Below are 23,699 nucleotides of genomic sequence, written 5' to 3' on the forward strand. Positions count from 1 at the left end.
TGGGAGGCAAGTTGTTAGAAGCAGTGAAAAGTTTTTATCGAGGATGTAAGGCATGTGTACGTGTAGGAAGAGAGGAAAGTGATTGGTTCTCAGTGAATGTAGGTTTGCGGCAGGGGTGTGTGATGTCTCCATGGTTGTTTAATTTGTTTATGGATGGGGTTGTAAGGGAGGTAAATGCAAGAGTCCTGGAAAGAGGGGCAAGTATGAAGTCTGTTGGGGATGAGAGAGCTTGGGAAGTGAGTCAGTTGTTGTTCGCTGATGATACAGCGCTGGTGGCTGATTCATGTGAGAAACTGCAGAAGCTGGTGACTGAGTTTGGTAAAGTGTGTGGAAGAAGAAAGTTGAGAGTAAATGTGAATAAGAGCAAGGTTATTAGGTACAGTAGGGGTGAGGGTCAAGTCAATTGGGAGGTGAGTTTGAATGGAGAAAAACTGGAGGAAGTGAAGTGTTTTAGATATCTGGGAGTGGATCTGTCAGCGGATGGAACCATGGAAGCGGAAGAGGATCATAGAGTGGGGGAGGGGGCGAAAATTTTGGGAGCCTTGAAAAATGTGTGGAAGTCGAGAACATTATCTCGGAAAGCAAAAATGGGTATGTTTGAGGGAATAGTGGTTCCAACAATGTTGTATGGTTGCGAGGCGTGGGCTATGGATAGAGATGTGCGCAGGAGGATGGATGTGCTGGAAATGAGATGTTTGAGGACAATGTGTGGTGTGAGGTGGTTTGATCGAGTAAGTAACGTAAGGGTAAGAGAGATGTGTGGAAATAAAAAGAGCGTGGTTGATAGAGCAGAAGAGGGTGTTTTGAAATGGTTTGGGCACATGGAGAGAATGAGTGAGGAGAGATTGACCAAGAGGATATATGTGTCGGAGGTGGAGGGAACGAGGAGAAGAGGGAGACCAAATTGGAGGTGGAAAGATGGAGTGAAAAAGATTTTGTGTGATCGGGGCCTGAACATGCAGGAGGGTGAAAGGAGGGCAAGAAATAGAGTGAATTGGAGTCATGTGGTATACAGGGGTTGACGTGCTGTCAGTGGATTGAAGCAGGGCATGTGAAGCGTCTGGGGTGAACCATGGAAAACTGTGTAGGTGTGTATATTTGCGTGTGTGGACGTGTGTATGTGCGTGTGTATGGGGGGGGGGGGTTGGGCCATTTCTTTCGTCTGTTTCCTTGCGCTACCTCGCAAACGCGGGAGACAGCGACAAAGTATATAAAAAAAAAAAAAAAATATATATATATATATATATATATATATATATATATATATATATATATATATTTTTTTTTTTTTTTTTCGTTTTTTTTTTCAAATTATTCGCCATTACCCGCGTTAGCGAGGTAGCGTTAAGAACAGAGAACTGGGCCACTGAGGGAATATCCTCACCTGGCCCCCTTCTCTGTTCCTTCTTTTGGAAAATTAAAAAAAATTGAGAGGGGAGGATTTCCAGCCCCCCGCTCCCTCCCCTTTTAGTCGCCTTCTACGACACGCAGGGAATACGTGGGAAGTATTCTTTCTCCCCTATCCCCAGGGATAATATATATATATATATATATATATATATATATATATATATATATATATATATATATATATATATATATATATATATATATATATATATATATATATATATATGTGAATAAGAGCAAGGTTATTAGGTACAGTAGGGTTGAGGGTCAAGTCAATTGGGAGGTAAGTTTGAATGGAGAAAAACTGGAGGAAGTAAAGTGTTTTAGATATCTGGGAGTGGATCTGGCAGCGGATGGAACCATGGAAGCGGAAGTGGATCATAGGGTGGGGAGGGGGCGAAAATCCTGGGAGCCTTGAAGAATGTGTGGAAGTCGAGAACATTATCTCGGAAAGCAAAAATGGGTATGTTTGAAGGAATAGTGGTTCCAACAATGTTGTATGGTTGCGAGGCGTGGGCTATGGATAGAGTTGTGCGCAGGAGGGTGGATGTGCTGGAAATGAGATGTTTGAGGACAATGTAGAAAAACTGGAGGAAGTAAAGTGTTTTAGATATCTGGGAGTGGATCTGGCAGCGGATGGAACCATGGAAGCGGAAGTGGATCATAGGGTGGGGGAGGGGGCGAAAATCCTGGGAGCCTTGAAGAATGTGTGGAAGTCGAGAACATTATCTCGGAAAGCAAAAATGGGTATTTTTGAAGGAATAGTGGTTCCAACAATTTAGTATGGTTGCGAGGCGTGGGCTATGGATAGAGTTGTGCGCAGGAGGGTGGATGTGCTGGAAATCAGATGTTTGAAGGCAATGTGTGGTGTGAGGTGGTTTGATAGAGTAAGTAACGTAAGGGTAAGAGAGATGTGTGGAAATAAAAAGAGCGTGGTTCAGAGAGCAGAAGAGGGTGTTTTGAAATGGTTTGGGCACATGGAGAGAATGAGTGAGGAAAGATTGACCAAGAGGATATATGTGTCAGAGGTGGAGGGAACGTGGAGAAGTGGGAGACCAAATTGGAGGTGGAAAGATGGAGTGAAAAAGATTTTGTGTGATCGGGGCCTGAACATGCAGGAGGGTGAAAGGAGGGCAAGGAATAGAGTGTATTGGATCGATGTGGTATACCGGGGTTGACGTGCTGTCAGTGGATTGAATCGGGGCATGTGTAGCGTCTGGGGTAAACCATGGAAAGCTGTGTAGGTATGTATATTTGCGTGTGTGGACGTGTATGTATATACATGTGTATGGGGGTGGGTTGGGCCATTTCTTTCGTCTGTTTCCTTGCGCTACCTCGCAAACGCGGGAGACAGCGACAAAAAAAAAGAAAATATATATATATATATATATATATATATATATATATATATATATATATATATATATATATATATGTGTGTGTGTGTGTGTGTGTGTGTGTGTGTGTGTGTGTGTGTGTGTGTGTGTGTGTGTATGTATGTATGTATATTCCCTGGTGATAGGGGATGAAGAATACTTCCCACGCATTCCCCGCGTGTCGTAGAAGGCGACTAAAGGGGACGGGAGCTGGGGGCTAGAAACCCTCCCCTCCTTGTATTATAACTTTCTAAAAGGGAAACAGAAGTCACGCAGGGAGTGCTCATCCTCCACGAAGGCTTTGATTGGGGTGTCTAAATGTGTATTGATGAATCCAAGATGAGAAAAAAGGAGAGATATGAAGTATGTTTGACGAAAGGAACCTGGATGTTTTGGCTCCGAGTGAAATGAAGCTTAAAGGTAAAGCGGAAAAGTGGTGTGAGTATGTTTTGGGAGTAAAATAAGGGGTTTGTGAGAGGACAAGAGCAAATGAAGAAGCACTATTCCTGAAGCATGGGTGATGGGTGATTTGAGTGCAAAGGTGAGTAATATGGCAGTTAAGCTTATAATTGGTGTATATGGGGTTGTTCAGGGTTATAAATGGAAATGGTGAACAGCTTGTAGATCTGTGTGCTGAAAAAGGACTGGTGATTGGGAATACATGGTTTAAAACGAGAGATATACATAAGTATACATATGGGAGTCGGAGAGATGGCCAAAGATCGTTATGGGATTACGTGTTAATTGATAGACGCGCGAAAGAGAGACTTTTGGATGCTAATGTGCTGAGAGGTGCAACTGGAGGGATGTCTGATCATTATCTGGTGGAGGCAAAAGTGAAGATTTGTAAAGGTTTTCAGAATAGAAGAGAGAATGTTGGGGTGAAGAGAGTAGTAAGAGTAAGTGAGCTTGGAAAGGAGATTTGTGTGAGGAAGTACCAGGAGAAATTGAGTTCAGATCGGAAAAAGGTGAGAGCAAATGACGTAAGGGGAGTGGATGAGGAATGGGACGTATTTAGAGAATCATTGATGGCTTGCGCAAAAGATGCTTGTTGCATGAGAAAGGTGGGAGGTGGGCAGATTAGAAAGGGTAGTGAGTAGTGGAATGAAGAAGTAAGATTTTTAGTGAAAGAGAAGAGAGAGGCATTTGGACGATTTTTCCAGAGAAATAGTGCAAATGACTGGGAGATGTATAAAAGAAAAAGGAAGGAGGTCAAGAGAAAGGTGCAGCAGGTGAAAAAGAGTGAAAATGAGAGTTGGGGTGAGAAAGTATCGTTAAATTATTGGGAGAATAAGATGTTTTGGACGGAGGTGAATAAAGTGCGTAAGACAAGGGAACAAATGGGAACTTCAGTGAAGGGTCTAATGGGGAGGTAATAACAAGTTGTGGCTCAGTGAAAAGGAGATGGAGTGAGTATTTTGAAGGTTTGTTTTTGAAGGTTTGTGTTTGATGATAGAGTGGCAGATATAGGGTGTTTTGGTCGAGGTGGTGTGCAAAGTGAGATGGTCAGGGAGAAAGGTTTGGTAAACAGAGAGGAGGCAGTGAAATCTTTGGAGAAGATAAAAGCCGGCAAGATGGCGGGTTTGGAAGGTATTGCAGTGGAATTTATTAAAAGAAAGGGGTGACTGTGTTGTTGACTGGTTGGTGAGGATATTCAATGTATGTATGTTTCATGTTGAAGTGACTGAGGATTGGCGGAATGCATGCATAGTGCCATTCTACAAAGGCAAAGTGGATAAAGGTGAGTGTCCTTATTACAGAGGTATAAGTTTGTTGAGTATTCGTGGGAAATTATATGGGAGGGTATTGATTAAGAGGGTGAAGCCATGTACAGAGCTTCAGATTGGGGAAGAGCAGTGAGGTTTCAGAAGTGGTTGAGGATGTGTTTATCAGGTATATGCTTTGAAGAATGTGTGACAAAAACTTAGAAAAACAAATGTATTTGTATATGGCGTTTATGGATCTGGAGAAGGCATATGATAGAGTTGATAGAGATGCTCTGTGGAAGGTATTAAGAGTATATGGTGAGGGAGGTAAGTTGTTGGAAGCAGTGAAAAGATTTTATCGAGGATGTAAGGTTTATGTACGAGTAGGAAGAGAGGAAAGGGATTCGTTCCCAGTGAATGTCGGTTTGTGGCACGGACGCGTAATGTCTCCGTGGTTGTTGAATTTTTTTATGTATATGGTTGTTAGAGAGGTGAATGCAAGAGTTTTAGAGAGAGGAGCAAGTATGTAGTCTGCTGTCAATGAGAGGGCTTGGGAAGTTAGTCACTTGTTGTTTGCTGATGATATAGCACTGATGGCTGATTCGGGTGAGAAATTGCAGAAGCTGGTGACTGAGTTTGGTAAAGTGTGTGAAAGAAGGAAGCTGACAACAAATGTGAATAAGAGCAAGATTATTAGGTTCAGTAGGGTTGAGGGACAAGTTAATTGGGAGGTAAGTTTGAATGGGGGAAAACTGGAGGAAGTGAAGTGTTTTAGATATCTGGGAGTGGATTTGGCAGCAGATGGAACCATGGAAGCGGAAGTGAGTCACAGGGTGTGGGAGGGGGCGAAGGTTCTGGGAGCGGGGAAGAATGTGTGGAAGTCGAGAACGTTATCTCGGTGAGCAAAAATGGGTATGTTTGAAGGAATAGTGGTTCCAACAATGTTATATGGTTGTGAGGCGAGGGCTTCAGATAGGGTTGTGCGGAGGAGGGTGGATGCATTTTAAATGAGATGTTTGAGAACAATATGTAGTGTGAGGTGGTGTGATTAAGTAATGAATGGGTAAGAGAGATGTATGGTAATAAAAAGAGTGTGGTTGAGAGAGCAGAAGAGGGTGTATTGATATGGTTTGGTCACATGGAGAGAATGAGTGAGGAAAGATTGACCAAGAGGATATATGTGTCAGAGGTGGAGGGAAGGAGTAGAAGTAGGAGACCAAATTGGAGATGGAAGGATGGAATGGAAAAGATTTTGAGCGATCGGGGCCTGAACATACAGGAGGGTGAAAGGCATGCAAGGAATAGAGTGAATTGGAACGATGTGGTATACCGGGGTCGACGTGCTGTCAGTGGATTGAACCAGGGAATGTGAAGCGTCTTGGATGGGTGTGAACGAATGGGGCCTTTGTTCTCTTTTCCTTGCGCTACCTCTTACACATGAGGGGAGAGGGGGTTAATATTCCATGTGTGGCGAGGTGGCGATGGGAATGAATAAGGGCAGACAGTATGAATTATGTACATGTGTGTATATATGTATATGTCTGTGTGTGTATGTATATGTATATATTGAGATGTATAAGTATGTATATTTTACGTGTATGTATATACATGTGTATGTGGGTGGGTTGGGCCATTCTTTCGTCTGTTTCCTTGCGCTACATCGCTATCGCGGGAGACAGCGACAAAGCAAGATAAATAAATAAATGAATATATATATATATATATATATATATATATATATATATATATATATATATATATATATATGGATAGATGGAGTGATAATATAGATGAAAGTAAAACTAGGGAAAAGGGGTGCAGAAATGGAGTTTGGCAGTGAGATAAGGTGGCTAGTGGCAAGCCTGTTTGCGCATGCTACTGTATTGTTTGTGGAGAGTAAAGAGGAGTTGCAGAAGGTTGTAAGTGTGTTTTATGATGTGTTTAGGCATCGGAGATTAAAGGTAAATGGAAGTAAAAGTAAATTCATGGTCTTTCAAAGGAAACCTTATAAAGTGAAGGAAGGTGCACTAAATTGTGCTGTAGATAAGAAGTGAGGGAATTTAAGTATCTGCGAGCTGTCTTGGGTAAGTCTGGTGATGTGGAAAGAGAGATAAGGGAGAAAGCAGTACAGGGTAGAAGAGTCACTGGGTCTCTTAATAGAATACTGAAGGGTAAAGGTGTAATTATAGAAGTGAAGAGAGGATTATGGGACAGCATAATCCTCCCAACCCTGACCTATGCAGCTGAAACATGGACGTGGAATGAGTCACAGAGGTCATGATTTCAGGATGTGGAAATGAGATTTTTGACTAGATGGAATGAAGAAAGAAATGAAAGGGTGTATGAGAGATGGGGTAGGGCAAGGGATGCACAGGGATCAAATTGTAGAGTGGTAGAATGGGTGAAACATAATAATTTGAGGTGGTTTTGGTTTGTGGAACGAATGGTATACTGGTAGTTTTGAAGGAGAGTGTATGTTAGTACAATTAAAGGGTTGGGGTGAATGGAAGCCCACCTGTGACATGTGCAAATAGGGTGGAGGAATACTGGAGGGAGAGAAACAGAGGAAGAATGTGTGGACTGGTGTATGTGTGGACTGGTGTATGTGAGGGAGGCATGCAAAGACAGGGGGAAGTGGAGACTTTTGCCATGGCCATCCTTTGATGGGAGTTCCCAGAGGGAACTGGTATTAGAGATATAGGTAGGTAGGTAGAGAGCTGGCTGCTCATGTGCCTCTATCCATAGCTAGACCACACGATACTCGGCGAGCTGCTGCGTCGCATGATTACTCTGTGGCTATTAGCAACTCACGGGTTATCCATTTTGATAGATTTTTCTTTCCATACACCTCGAAGCTTTGGAATATTACTTTCTTGTGTCTTTTCCAATAACAATGACTTGGCATATTGCAAAAGACAGATTTTTCACCTTCTTCAAAATTTGTAAATTCTTTCCCATGTCTCTTCTTTTTCCCTTTTACATTTCTTTCTATATTTCAATTGTCGTGGACTTTTGTCCTTGACCTGGAGCCCTCACTGTCAAGAAAGATGTACCAATTCTCTCTCAAACACCATTGTAATTGGCAGTACATCATATCCCTATGGATGCCTATCACTTCCATACTCTATTACTTTGTCCACTTGCCATTCCTTGTCTTCCTCTAGTTCTGCACTACCACTACTAGGTGAAAAGCTTCCTGTATAATTCTTTCCATACATGAAGAAGTATTTCATGATGACTTACTAAAGTTATGATGTACAATTTATGGTTAGACTATTGCTGATAATGCCTGTTTTTCCCCAAGGTTTGATGTTATGGTAGAGAGGTGGAAGGTGGCCAGCCAGCAGCAACCCCTGCTGTGCTATTGTATCGTCCTGAGGATCTCACTGTGGAGCTGCGACAGCCATCATATTTTACATTCACAGAAATTAAAAAGTTTAGTCGCATCATACTTAGACCAACCAAGGTGCCTCTCAGCGGTACCAGGAATGGTAAGCTGAACCTTCAATTTAGATTTTCGTCATGGACTGCAATAATGCATATTTTAACCTGATTATAATGAGTTCTGACGAAATATATCATTTTTTGCCCCAGTTTGCAGTATCTTACATAATTTTTCACATTACTGCTAACTTCAGTTTTCATTGCTCTTGTGTAGGTTGAATAAAGGTGATCTTATGTGGTTGGAGGTACGACTCACGTACTTCACATTATTCCTTTTACTTAGATATTATTATTTTTTCTAGTTTTTAAGAACAGGGCCCCACTATCCAAATTCAGTTGATTTAGGTGTATTTTGTGATATATAAAGATATCAAGGCTTTATCATCATTGCCCATGTCTTTGTAAGGCATTTATTGGATTGTATGAGATATGAAGGCATTTTCTTTAGTATTGTACATCAGATTAAAGCCTCAAAGGTAGTTTATTTACACTTATCATTTTTACTGTGTATATTAGGAGACAAAATAAGGACTTACGTTCGTATGGAAATTCATGTTTCATTTTAACACACTGGGCATGGGTCAAGGACATGTGTGAGTGACGTTCAGAGGATCATGTACCTTATATACCTGCAATACATTGGAAATTAAGTAGTGCTTTTACATACTTGATATTACATATGTGATGAAACTTACATATAGCGTTAAGGCATTATTAACTTTTGATATAATCCAAAGACTCCTTTAAGAGGCTTCATGCAACTTCAAGGTTGTGCCACAATAAGCAGTATGGATTATGCATTTTGTCCCCAAACAATGATATAAACTCGTTAAAGTTGAATCTACTCTTGTGCTGTAACCTCATTTAGATGGAATCCAGTAGCACGCATTACTGACCTATATATATATATATATATATATATATATATATATATATATATATATATATATATATATTATCCCTGGGGATAGGGGAGAAAGAATACTTCCCACGTATTCCCTGCGTGTCGTAAAAGGCGATTAAAAGGGGAGAGAGCGAGTGGCTGGAAATCCTCCCCTCTCTTTTTTTTTTTTTTTTTCAAAAGAAGGAACAAAGAAGGGCACCAAGTAAGGATATTCCCTCTAAGGCCCAGTCCTCTGTTCTTAACGCTGCCTCGCTAAAGCGGGATATGGCGAATGGTATTTTTTTTTTTTTTTCTTTGTCGCTGTCTCCCGCGTTTGCGAGGTAGCGCAAGGAAACAGACGAAAGAAATGGCACAACCCACCCCCATACACATGTATATACATACGTCCACACACGCAAATATACATACCTACACAGCTTTCCATGGTTTACCCCAGACGCTTCACATGCCCAGATTCAATCCACTGACAGCACGTCAACCACGGTATACCACATCGCTCCAATTCACTCTATTCCTTGCCCTCCTTTCACCCTCCTGCATGTTCACGCCCCGATCACACAAAATCTTTTTCACTCCATCTTTCCACCTCCAATTTGGTCTCCCTCTTCTCCTCGTTCCCTCCACCTCCGACACATATATCCTCTTGGTCAATCTTTCCTCACTCATTCTCTCCATGTGCCCAAACCATTTCAAAACACCCTCTTCTGCTCTCTCAACCACGCTCTTTTTATTTCCACACATCTCTCTTACCCTTACGTTACTTACTCGATCAAACCACCTCACACCACACATTGTCCTCAAACATCTCATTTCCAGCACATCCATCCTCCTGCGCACCACTCTATCCATAGCCCACGCCTCGCAACCATACAACATTGTTGGAACCACTATTCCTTCAAACATACCCATTTTTGCTTTCCGAGATAATGTTCTCGACTACCACACATTCTTCAAGGCTCCCAGAATTTTCGCCCCCTCCCCCACCCTATGATCCACTTCCGCTTCCATGGTTCCATCCGCTGCCAGATCCACTCCCAGATATCTAAAACACTTCACTTCCTCCAGTTTTTCTCCATTCGAACTCACCTCCCAATTGACTTGACCCTCAACCCTACTGTACCTAATAACCTTGCTCTTATTCACATTTACTCTTAACTTTCTTCTTTCACACACTTTACCAAACTCAGTCACCAGCTTCTGCAGTTTCTCACATGAATCAGCCACCAGCGCTGTATCATCAGCGAACAACAACTGACTCACTTCCCAAGCTCTCTCATCCCCAACAGACTTCATACTTGCCCCTCTTTCTAAAACTCTTGCATTCACCTCCCTAACAACCCCATCCATAAACAAATTAAACAACCATGGAGACATCACACACCCCTGCCGCAAACCTACATTCACTGAGAACCAATCACTTTCCTCTCTTCCTACACGTACACATGCCTTACACCCTCGATAAAAACTTTTCACTGCTTCTAACAACTTGCCTCCCACACCATATATTCTTAATACCTTCCACAGAGCATCTCTATCAACTCTATCATATGCCTTCTCCAGATCCATAAATGTTACATACAAATCCATTTGCTTTTCTAAGTATTTCTCACATACATTCTTCAAGGCAAACACCTGATCCACACATCCTCTACCACTTCTGAAACCACACTGCTCTTCCCCAATCTGATGCTCTGTACATGCCTTCACCCTCTCAATCAATACCCTCGAATGGTATGAAAGATATATATATATATATATATATATATATATATATATATATATATATATATATATATATATATATATATATATATATATATTTTTTTTTTTTTTTTTTTTTTTTTTTTTTTATACTTTGTCGCTGTCTCCCGCGTTTGCGAGGTAGCGCAAGGAAACAGACGAAAGAAATGGCCCCCCCCCCCCATACACATGTACATACACACGTCCACACACGCAAATATACATACCTACACAGCTTTCCATGGTTTACCCCAGACGCTTCACATGCCTTGCTTCAATCCACTGACAGCACGTCAACCCCTGTATACCACATGACTCCAATTCACTCTATTTCTTGCCCTCCTTTCACCCTCCTGCATGTTCAGGCCCCGATCACACAAAATCTTTTTCACTCCATCTTTCCACCTCCAATTTGGTCTCCCTCTTCTCCTCGTTCCCTCCACCTCCGACACATATATCCTCTTGGTCAATCTCTCCTCACTCATTCTCTCCATGTGCCCAAACCATTTCAAAACACCCTCCTCTGCTCTCTCAACCACGCTCTTTTTATTTCCACACATCTCTCTTGCCCTTACGTTACTTACTCGATCAAACCACCTCACACCACACATTGTCCTCAAACATCTCATTTCCAGCACATCCATCCTCCTGCGCACATCTCTATCCATAGCCCACGCCTCGCAACCATACAACATTGTTGGAACCACTATTCCCTCAAACATACCCATTTTTGCTTTCCGAGATAATGTTCTCGACTTCCACACATTTTTCAAGGCTCCCAAAATTTTCGCCCCCTCCCCCACCCTATGATCCACTTTCGCTTCCATGGTTCCATCCGCTGACAGATCCACTCCCAGATATCTAAAAGGAAAGTGATTGGTTCTCAGTGAATGTAGGTTTGCGGCAGGGGTGTGTGATGTCTCCATGGTTGTTTAATTTGTTTATGGATGGGGTTGTAAGGGAGGTAAATGCAAGAGTCCTGGAAAGAGGGGCAAGTATGAAGTCTGTTGGGGATGAGAGAGCTTGGGAAGTGAGTCAGTTGTTGTTCGCTGATGATACAGCGCTGGTGGCTGATTCATGTGAGGAACTGCAGAAGCTGGTGACTGAGTTTGGTAAAGTGTGTGGAAGAAGAAAGTTGAGAGTAAATGTGAATAAGAGCAAGGTTATTAGGTACAGTAGGGGTGAGGGTCAAGTCAATTGGGAGGTGAGTTTGAATGGAGAAAAACTGGAGGAAGTGAAGTGTTTTAGATATATATATATATATATATATATATATATATATATATATATATATATATATATATATATATATATATTTTTTTTTTTTTTCTTTTCTTTCTTTCAAACTATTCGCCATTTCCCGCGTTAGCGAGGTAGCGTTAAGAACAGAAGACTGGGCCTTGGAGGGCATATCCTCACCTGGCCCCCTTCTCTGTTCCTTGTTTTGGAAAATTAAAAAAAAAACGAGAGGGGAAGATTTCCAGCCCCCCGCTCCCTCCCCTTTTAGTCGCCTTCTACGACACGCAGGGAATACGTGGGAAGTGTTCTTTCTCCCCTATCCCCAGGGATAAAAGATAAGATTATTTTACTAAGTGAATTTTGCTTATGGAACGAAAGTGTCTACCTCAGACTTATCTCTTCATGAAATTTCTGGTTTCAGGTAAGAACAGAAGAGAAAAACAACTTTGTTCTCAGATATGACATTTTCCTTATAAAAGAATAAAGTTGTAATCTGACTAATTTACTGTTTAGGTGTCTTTAGAAATAGTTCAAAAATTACGTATGGCTTAAGTGAGTTCCAAAGTATGAGATTGCATTACTACTATCATTTGAATCATTACATTTTCTTGGTTTGGAGTACATTTATTTATTAGAAAAGCTATTAAACATATTTTTATTTTTTTTTATAGTAATTGCTTGTTTCATGGTTGTTAGTACTTATATATGGAAAAGCTATTAAGCCATACTTTTATGTTAATATGACGGGTTTTAGCTGTGTGGATAGGGTTGAAAGACTACTACCCATGTCTCCTGCACATCATGGAAGGCAACTATGAGACAACAGCATAGATTTCAGAAACATCCCATTCTGCAATATCTTTAAAAGGAGAAACAGAAATAACAGCCAAGCGAGGGTTTTTCTCTTGCTGCTTACTGAGATGTGGAAAGAGCAGACATGACAATACGGGTTTGTAGTCAACAAGTAGGATAGACTTATGTTAGTGCATTCTTATCATATAATTAAGGTAAAAACAGTTGCTGTTCACTGGATGCAGGTCATTCAAAACATATGATATTTTATGATTTATATCCATATCTTTCATATAATTTTCTTTCAGTTTAATGACTAGTTTAGGTCTGCAGTGAAAATGTGTTATGTTATTCAGTAAACTTCAGATTCCTTCATTTCTGGGAGATGTTTACCCTAAGTTGAGTTCACAGTGTCATTTCCTTTACCTTTTTTTCTACATTGTAATGGCTTAGTAAATATTCAAGTATTTTGTAGATGAAGAGGCTGGCTCAATTAATCCATTGTTACTCTAGGGACCCTTTTTGGGTCATAAAGTTGTTTGTCCAAGCTCTATCACAGACGATGGGGAACTGTTGTATATATATTTTTCTTTCTTTCAAACTATTCGCCATTTCCCGCGTTAGCGAGGTAGCGTTAAGAACAGAGGACTGGGCCTTGGAGGGAATATCCTCACCTGGCCACCTTCTCTGTTCCTTGTTTTGGAAAATTAAAAAAAAAACGAGAGGGGAAGATTTCCAGCCTCCCGCTCCCTCCCTTTTTAGTCGCCTTCTACGACACGCAGGGAATACGTGGGATGTATTCTTTCTCCCCTATCCCCAGGGATAATATATATACATATATATATATATATATATATATATATATATATATATATATATATATATATATATATATATATATATATATATATATATATATATATATTGGGGAAGAACAGTGTGATTTCAGAAGTGGTAGAGGATGTGTGGATCAGGTGTTTGCTGTGAGGAATGTATGTGAGAGATACTTAGAAAAACAAATGGATTTGTATCAACCATTAATGGATCTGGAGGAGGCATATGATAGAGTTGACAAAGATGCTCTGTGGAAGGTATTAAGAATATATGGGGTGGGGGGGCAAGTTGTTAGAAGCAGTGAAAAGTTTCTATCGAGGATAAGGCATGTGTACGAGTAGGAAGAGAGGAAAGTGATTGGCTCCCATTAAATGTCGGTTTGCGGCAGGGGTGCGTGATGTTCCCATGGTTGTTTAATTCTTTTATGGATGGAGTTGTTACGGAGGTGAATGCAAGAGTTTTGGAGAGAGGGGCAAATATGCAGTCTGTTGTGGATGAGAGAGCTTGGGAAGTGAGACAGTTGTTGTTCGCTGATGATACAGCGCTGGTGGCTGATTCGGGTGAGGAACTGCAGAAGCTGGTGACTGAGTTTGGTAAAGTGTGTGAAAGAGGAAAGTTGAGAGTAAACGTGAATAAGAGGAAGGTTATTAGGTACAGTAGGATTGAGGGACAAGTCAATTGGGAGGTAAGTTTGAATGGAGAAAAACTGGAGGCAGTGAAGTATTTTAGATATCTGGGAGTGGATTTAGCGGAGGTGAATCACAGGGTGGGGTGTGGGTGGGTGGGGATGGGGGGATGGGGGGGGGGGTTCTATGAGCGTTCGAGAATGTGTGGAAGTCGAGAACATTATCTCGGAAAGCAAAAATGGGTATGTTTGAGGGAATAATGGTTCCGACAATGTTATATGGTTGCGAGGCTTGAGCTATAGATAGAGTTGTGCGCAGTAGGGTGGATGTGCTGGAAATGAGATATTTGAGGACAATATGTGGTGTGAGGTGGTTTGATCGAGTAGGTAATGAGAGGGTAAAAGAGATGTGTGGTAATAAAAAGAGTGTGGTTGAGAGACCAGAGGAGGGTGTTTTTAAATGGTTTGGTCACATAGAGAGAGTAAGTGAAGAAAGATTGAAAAAGAGGATATATATGTGTCAGAGGTAGAGGGAACGAGGAGAAGAGGGAGACCAAATTAGAGGTAGAAAGATGGAGTGAAAAAGATTTTGAGTGATCGGGGACTGAACATGCAGGAGGGTGAAAGGCGTGCAAGAAATAGAGTGAATTGGAACAATGTGGTATACCGGGTCGACGTGCTGTCAATGGATTGAACCAAGGCATGTGAAGCGTCTGGGGAAAACCATGGAAAGTTTTGTGGAGCCTGGATTAGGAAAGGGAGCTGTGGTTTCGGTGCATTATACATGACAGCTAGAGATTGAATGTGAACGAATGTGGCTTTTGTTGTCTTTTCCTTGTGCTACCTCGCGCACATACGGTGGGAGGAGGTTGTCATTTCATGTGTGGCGGGGTGGCGACGGGAATGAATAGGGGAAGAGAGTATGAATTATGTACATGTATATATATGTATATGTTTGTGTGTGTATATGTATGAATACATTGAGCTGTATAGGTATGTATATGTGCGTGTGTAGACGTGGATATATATATATATATATATATATATATATATATATATATATATATATATATATATATATATATATATATATATATATATATATATATATATCCCTGGGGATAGGGGAGAAAGAATACTTCCCACGTATTCCCTGCGTGTCGTAGAAGGCGACTAAAAGGGGAGGGAGCGGGTGGCTGGAAATCCTCCCCTCTCGTTTTTTTTTTGATTTTCCAAAAGAAGGAACAGAGAAGGGGGCCAGGTGAGGATTTTCCCTCTAAGGCCCAGTCCTCTGTTCTTAACGCTACCTCGCAAACGCGGGAAATGGCGAATAGTATGAAAAAAAAAAAAAAATATATATATATATATATATATATATATATATATATATTCCATAGCCAGAGGTTGAACCATTATGTGACATTCATTTTTTTTCATTCATTTCAAGCTAGAAGTTTCAGTTTTCTAAATTGTTTCTTACATTTTTCATATGTATATATATGTATGTGTGTGTGTGTGTGTATGTGCGTATGTGTGTGTATGTGTGTGTATGTGTATATGTATATATATATGTATATTATCCCTGGGGATAGGGGTGAAAGAATACTTCCCACGTATTCCCCGCGTGTCGTAGAAAGCGACTAGAGGGGACGGGAGCGGGGGGCCAGAAATCCTCCCCTCCTTGTATAAACTTTCTAAAATGGGAAACAGAAGAAGGAGTCACGCGGGGAGTGCTCATCCTCCTCGAAGGCTCAGAGTGTGGTGCCTAAATGTGTGTGGATGTAACCAAGATGTGAAAAAAGGAGAGATAGGTAGTATGTTTGAGGAAAGGAACCTGGATGTTTTGGCTCTGAGTGAAACGAAGCTCAAGGGTAAAGGGGAAGAGTGGTTTGGGAATGTCTGGGGAGTAACGTCAGGGGTTAGTGAGAGGACAAGAGCAAGGGAAGGAGTAGCAATACTCCTGAAACAGGAGTTGTGGGAGTATGTGATAGAGTGTAAGAAAGTAAATTCTCGATTAATATGGGTAAAACTGAAAGTTGATGGAGAGAGGTGGGTGATTATTGGTGCTTATGCACCTGGGCATGAGAAGAAAGATCAAGAGAGGCAAGTGTTTTGGGAGCAGCTGAATGAGTGTGTTAGTGGTTTTGATGCACGAGACCGGGTTATAGTGATGGGTGATTTGAATGCAAAGGTGAGTAATGTGGCAGTTGAGGGAATAATTGGTATACATGGGGTGTTCAGTGTTGTAAATGGAAATGGTGAAGAGCTTGTAGATTTATGTGCTGAAAAAGGACTGATGATTGGGAATACCTGGTTTAAAAAGCGAGATATACATAAGTATACTTATGTAAGTAGGAGAGATGGCCAGAGAGCGTTGTTGGATTACGTGTTAATTGACAGGCGTGCGAAAGAGAGACTTTTGGATGTTAATGTGCTGAGAGGTGCAACTGGAGGGATGTCTGATCATTATCTTGTGGAGGCTAAGGTGAAGATTTGGGTTTTCAGAAAGGAAGAGTGAATGTTGGGGTGAAGAGGGTGGTGAGAGTAAGTGAGCTTGAGAAGGAGACCTGTGTGAGGAAGTACCAGGAGAGACTGAGTACAGAATGGAAAAAGGTGAGAACAATGGAAGTAAGGGGAGAGGGGGAGGAATGGGATGTATTTAGGGAATCAGTGATGGATTGCGCAAAAGATGCTTGTAGCATGAGAAGAGTGGGAGGTGGGTTGATTAGAAAGGGTAGTGAGTGGTGGGATGAAGAGGTAAGAGTATTAGTGAAAGAGAAGAGAGAGGCATTTGGACGATTTTTGCAGGGAAAAAATGCAATTGAGTGGGAGATGTATAAAAGAAAGAGACAGGAGGTCAAGAGAAAGGTGCAAGAGGTGAAAAGAAGGGCAAATGAGAGATGGGGTGAGAGAGTATCATTAAATTTTAGGGAGAATAAAAAGATGTTCTGGAAGGAGGTAAATAAAGTGCGTAAGACAAGGGAGCAAATGGGAACTTCAGTGAAGGGCGCAAATGGGGAGGTGATAACAAGTAGTGGTGATGTGAGAAGGAGATGGAGTGAGTATTTCGAAGGTTTGTTGAATGTGTTTGATGATAGAGTGGCAGATATAGGGTGTTTTGGTCGAGGTGGTGTGCAAAGTGAGAGGGTTGGGGAAAATGATTTGGTAAACAGAGAAGAGGTAGTGAAAGCTTTGCGGAAGATGAAAGCCGGCAAGACAGCAGGTTTGGATGGTATTGCAGTGGAATTTATTAAAAAAGGGGGTGACTGTATTGTTGACTGGTTGGTAAGGTTATTTAATGTATGTATGACTCATGGTGAGGTGCCTGAGGATTGGCGGAATGCGTGCATAGTGCCATTGTACAAAGGCAAAGGGGATAAGAGTGAGTGCTCAAATTACAGAGGTATAAGTTTGTTGAGTATTCCTGGTAAATTATATGGGAGGGTATTAATTGAGAGGGTGAAGGCATGTACAGAGCATCAGATTGGGGAAGAGCAGTGTGGTTTCAGAAGTGGTAGAGGATGTGTGGATCAGGTGTTTGCTTTGAAGAATGTATGTGAGAAATACTTAGAAAAGCAAATGGATTTGTATGTAGCATTTATGGATCTGGAGAAGGCATATGATAGAGTTGATAGAGATGCTCTGTGGAAGGTATTAAGAATATATGGTGTGGGAGGAAAGTTGTTAGAAGCAGTGAAAAGTTTTCATCGAGGATGTAAGGCATGTGTACGTGTAGGAAGAGAGGAAAGTGATTGGTTCTCAGTGAATGTAGGTTTGCGGCAGGGGTGTGTGATGTCTCCATGGTTGTTTAATTTGTTTATGGATGGGGTTGTTAGGGAGGTAAATGCAAGAGTTTTGGAAAGAGGGGCAAGTATGAAGTCTGTTGGGGATGAGAGAGCTTGGGAAGTGAGTCAGTTGTTGTTCGCTGATGACACAGCGCTGGTGGCTGATTCATGTGTGAAACTGCAGAAGCTGGTGACTGAGTTTGGTAAAGTGTGTGGAAGAAGAAAGTTAAGAGTAAATGTGAATAAGAGCAAGGTTATTAGGTACAGTAGGGTTGAGGGTCAAGTCAATTGGGAGGTGAGTTTGAATGGAGAAAAACTGGAGGAAGTGAAGTGTTTTAGATATCTGGGAGTGGATCTGGCAGCGGATGGAACCATGGAAGCGGAAGTGGATCATAGGGTGGGGGAGGGGGCGAAAGTTCTGGGGGCCTTGAAGAATGTGTGGAAGTCGAGAACATTATCTCGGAAAGCAAAAATGGGTATGTTTGAAGGAATAGTGGTTCCAACAATGTTGTATGGTTGCGAGGCGTGGGCTATGGATACAGTTGTGCGCAGGAGGATGGATGTGCTGGAAATGAGATGTTTGAGGACAATGTGTGGTGTGAGGTGGTTTGATCGAGTGAGTAACGTAAGGGTAAGAGAGATGTGTGGAAATAAAAAGAGCGTGGTTGATAGAGCAGAAGGGGGTGTTTTGAAGTGGTTTGGGCACATGGAGAGGATGAGTGAGGAAAGATTGACCAAGAGGATATATGTATCGGAGGTGGAGGGAACAAGGAGAAGAGGGAGACCAAATTGGAGGTGGAAAGATGGAGTGAAAAAGATTTTGTGTGATCGGGGCCTGAACATGCAGGAGGGTGAAAGGAGGGCAAGGAATAGAGTGAATTGGAGCGATGTGGTATACCGGGGCTGACGTGCTGTCAGTGGATTGAATCAAGGCATGTGAAGCGTCTGGGGTAAACCATGGAAAGCTGTGTAGGTATGTATATTTGCGTGTGTGGACGTATGTATATACATGTGTATGGGGGGGGGGGGGCATTTCTTTCGTCTGTTTCCTTGCGCTACCTCGCAAACGCGGGAGACAGCGACAAAGTATAAAAAAGAAAAAAAAAAATATATATATATATATATATATATATATACATGTGTATGTGGGTGGTTTGACCATTCTTTCGTCTGTTTCGTTGCGCTCCCTCGCTAACGCGAGAAACAGCTACAAAGTATAATGAAAAAAAAAAAAAAAATATATATATATATATATATATATATATATATATATATATATATATGGTGTGGGAGGCAATTTGTTAGGAGCAGTGAAAAGTTTTTATCGGGGATGTAAGGCATGTGTACCTGTAGGAAGAGAGGAAAGTGATTGGTTCTCAGCGAATGTCGGTTTGCGGCAGAGTGTGTGATGTCTCCATGGTTGTTTAATTTGTTTATGGATGGGGCTGTTAGAGTGGTGAATGCAAGAGTTTTGGAAAGAGGAGCAAGTATGCAGTCTATTGTGGATGAGAGAGCTTGGGATGTGAGTCAGTTGTTGTCGCTGATGATACAGCGCTGGTGGCTGATTCATGTGAGAAACTGCAGAAGCTGGTGACTGAGTTTGGTAAAATGTGTGAAAGAAGAAAGTTAAGAGTAAATGTGAGTAAGAGCAAGGTTATTAGGTACAGTAGGGTTGAGGGTCAAGTCAATTGGGAGGTAAGTTTGAATGGAGAAAATCTGGAGGAAGTAAAGTGTTTTAGATATCCGGAAGTGGATCTGGCAGTGGATGGAACCATGGAAGCGGAAGTGAATCATAGGGTGGGGGAGGGGGCAAAAATCCTGGGAGCCTTGAAGAATGTGTGGAAGTCGAGAACATTATCTCGGAAAGCAATAATGGCTATGTTTGAAGGAATAGTGGTTCCAACAATGTTGTATAGTTGCGAGGCGTGGGCTATGGATAGCGTAGTGCGCAGGAGGGTGGATGTGCTGGAAATGAGATGTTTGAGGACAATATGTGATATGAGGTGGTTTGATCGAGTAAGTAATATAACGGTAAGAGAGATGTGTGGAAATAAAAAGAGCGTGGTTGAGAGAGCAGAAGAGGGTGATTTGAAATGGTTTGGTCACATAGAGAGAATGAGTGAGGAAAGATTGACCAAGGGGATATATGTGTCGGAGGTGGAGGGAACGAGGAGAAGAGGGAGACCAAATTGGAGGTGGAAAGATGGAGTGAAAAAGATTTTGAGTGATCGGGGCCTGAACATGCAGGAGGGTGAAAGGCGGGCAAGGAATAGAATGAATTGGATCGATGTGGTATACCGGGGTCGACGTGCTGTCAATGGATTGAATCAGGGCATGTGAAGCGTTTGGGGTAAACCATGGAAAGTTCTGTGGGGCCTGGATGTGGAAAGGGAGCTGTGGTTTCGGGCATTATTTCATGACAGCTAGAGACTGAGTGTGAACGAATGGGGCCTTTGTTGTCTTTTCCTAGCGCTACCTCGCACACATGAGGGGGAGGGGGATGTTATTCCATGTGTGGCGAGGTGGCGATGGGATTGAATAAAGGCAGACAGTGTGAATTGTGTGCCTGTGTATATATGTATATGTCTGTGTGTGTATATATATATATGTGTACATTGAGATGTATGGGTATGTATATTTGCGTGTGGGGACGTGTATGTATATACATGTGTATGTGGGTGGGTTTGGCCATTTCTTTCGTCTGTTTCCTTGCGCTACCTCGCAAACGCGGGAGACAGCGACAAAGCAAAATAAATAGATTAATGAATATATATATATATATATATATATATATATATATATATATATATATATATATATATATATATATTTATTTATTTATTTATTTTGCTTAGTCGCTGTCTTCCGCTGTCTTGTGTGAGGAAGTACCAGGAGAGACTGAGTTCAGAATGGAAAAATGTGAGAACAAAGGACGTAAGGGGAGTGGGGAAGGAATGGGATGTATTTAGGGGAGCCGTGATGGCCTGCGCAAAAGATGCTTGTGGCATGAGAAGCGTGGGAAGTGGGCAGATTAGAAAGGGTAGTGAGTGGTGGGATGAAGAAGTAAGATTATTAGTGAAAGAGAAGAGAGAGGCATTTGGACGATTTTTGTAGGGAAATGATACAAATGACTGAGAGATATATAAAAGGAAGAGGTAGGAGGTCAAGAGAAAGGTGCAAGAGGTGAAAAAGAGGGCAAATGAGTGTTGGGGTTAAAGAGTATCATTAAATCTTAGGGAGAATAAAGAGATGTTTTGGAAGAAGGTAAATAAAGTGCGTAAGACAAGGGAACAAATGGGAACATCAGTGAACGGGGCTAATGGGGAGGTGATAACAAGTAGTGGTGATGTGAGTAGGAGATGGAGTGAGTATTTTGAAGGTTTGTTGAATGTGTTTGATAATAGAGTGGTAGATATAGGGTGTTTTGGTCGAGGTGGTGTGCAAAGTGAGAGAGTTAGGGAAAATGATTTGGTAAACAGAGAAGAGGTAGTAAAAGCTTTGCGGAAGATGAAAGCCGGTAAGGCGGCGGGTTTGGATGGTATTGCAGTGGAATTTATTAGAAAGGGGAGAGGGATGACTGGTTGGTAAGGTTTTTCAATGTATGTATGACTCATGGTGAGGTGCCTGAGCATTGGCGGAATGATTGCATAGTGTCATTGTACAAAGGCAAAGGGGAGAAAGGTGAGTGCTCAAATTACAGAGGTATAAGTTTGTTGATTATTCCAGAGAAATTATATGGGAGGGTATTGATTGAGAGGGTGAAGGCATGTACAGAGCATCAGATTGGGGGAGAGCAGTGTGGCTTCAGAAGTGGTAGAGGTTGTGTGCATCAGGTGTTTGCTTTGAAGAATGTATGTGAAAAAATACATGTGTGTGAAAAAAAAGCAAATGGATTTGTATGTAGCATTTATGGATCTGGAGAAGGCATATGATAGAGTTGATAGAGATGCTTAATTGTTTAATTTGTTTATGGATGTGGTTGTTAGGGAGGTGAATGCAAGAGTTTTGGAGAGAGGGGCAAGTTTGCAGTCTGTTGTGGATGAGAGAGCTGGCGGCTGATTCGGGTGAGAAACTGCAGAAGCTGGTGACTGAGTTTGGTATAGTGTGTGAAAGAAGAAAGCTGAGAGTAAATGTGAATAAGAGCAAGGTTATTAGGTACAGTAGGGTTGAGAGACAAATCAACTGGGAGGTAAGTTTGAATGGAGAAAACCTGGAGGAAGTGAAGTGCTTTAGATATCTTAGAGTGGATTTGGAGCCATGGAAGCGGAAGTGAGTCATAGGGTGAGGGAGGGGACGAAAGTTCTTTGAGCATTGAAAAATGTATTGAAGGCGAGAACTTAATCTCGGAGAGCAAAAATGGGTATGTTTGAAGGAAGAGTGTTTCCGACAATGATATATGGTTGCGAGGCGTGGGCTATAAATAGAGTTGTGCGGAGGAAGGTGGATGTGCTGGAAATGAGATGTTTGAGGACAATATGTGGTGTGAGGTGGTTTGATCGAGTAAGTAATGAAAGGGTAAGAGAGATGTGTGGTAATAAAAAGAGTGTGGTTGAGAGAGCAGAAGAGGGTGTTTTGAAGTAGTTTGGTCATATGGAGAGAATGAGCGAGGAAAGATTCACAAACAGGATATATGTGTCAAAGGTGGAGGGAACGACGAGAAGTGGGAGACCAAATTGGAGGTGGAAGGATGGAGTGAAAAAGATTTTGAGTGATCGGGAACTGAACATGCAGGAGGGTTAAAGGCGTGCAAGGAATAGAGTGAAGTGGAACGATGTGGTATACCGGGGTCAACGTGCTGTCAATGGATTGAACTAGGGCATGTGAAGCGTCTGAGGTAAACCATGGAAAGTTTTGTGGGGCCTGGTTATAGAAAGGGAGCTGTGGTTTCGGTGCATTATACATGACAGCTAGAGACTAAGTGTGAACGAATGTGGCCTTTGTTGTCCTTTCCTATTGCTAGCTCGCGCACATGAGAAGGGAGAGGATGATCATTTCAGGTGTGGCGGGGTGGCGACGGAAGTTAATAAGGGCAGACTGTATGAATTATGTACATGTGTATATATGTATATGTCTATGTGTGTATATATATGTATACGTTGAGATCTATAGGTATGCATAAGTGCGTGTGTGGACGTGTATGTATATACATGTGTATATGGGTGGGTTGAGCCAAAGCGACAGAGTATAATAAATAAGATAAATAAATATATAGATGTTCAGTGATGGAAATGGTGAAGAGCTTGTAGATTTGTGTGTTGAAAAAGAACTGGTGATTAGGAATACCTGGTTTAAAAAGAGAGATATACATAAGTATATGTATGTAAGTAGAAGAGATGGCCAGAGAGCTTTATTGGATTACGTGTTAATTGGTAGGCGCGTGAAAGAGAGACTTTTAGATGTTAATGTGTTGAGAGGTGCAACTGTAGGGATGTTTGATCATTATCTTGTGGAGGCGAGGATGAAGATTTGTAGAGGTTTTCAGAAAAGAAGAATGTTGGGGTGAAGAGAGTGGTGAGAGTAAGAGAGCTTGGGAAGGAGACTTGTGTGTGGAAGTACCAGGAGAGAGTGAATGCAGAATGGAAGAATAAGAAGAGAGCAAAGGACTGGGAGATGTATAAGAGAAATGTATAAGAAGAGAGCAAATGACTGGGAGATGTATAAAAGAAAGAGGCAGGGCATCTTGGCAAATGTGCAAGAGGTGAAAATGAGGGCAAATGAGAGTTGGGGTGAGAGAGTTTCTTTAAATTTTAGGGAGAATAAGAGATGTTTTGGAGGAGGTAAATGAAGTGCGTAAGACAAGAGAACAACTGGGAACATCGGTGAAGGGGGTTAATGGGGAGGTAA

General features: G+C 41.7%; 1 protein-coding gene across 1 annotated transcript in view; it reads left to right on the forward strand.

Moving 5' to 3' along the window:
- Positions 1–23,699, forward strand: part of LOC139763963 (uncharacterized) — a 170,053-nt gene that overhangs the window by 14,969 nt on the left and 131,385 nt on the right. Inside the window, exon 2 of the mRNA XM_071690444.1 lies at positions 7,797–7,983. The gene's annotated coding sequence lies outside the window, so the exon portion shown is untranslated. The remainder of the gene's footprint in view (positions 1–7,796; positions 7,984–23,699) is intronic.

The sequence above is a fragment of the Panulirus ornatus genome, chromosome 48 (genome assembly GCF_036320965.1).
Source record: "Panulirus ornatus isolate Po-2019 chromosome 48, ASM3632096v1, whole genome shotgun sequence".
NCBI classification, from domain to species: Eukaryota; Metazoa; Arthropoda; class Malacostraca; order Decapoda; family Palinuridae; genus Panulirus; species Panulirus ornatus.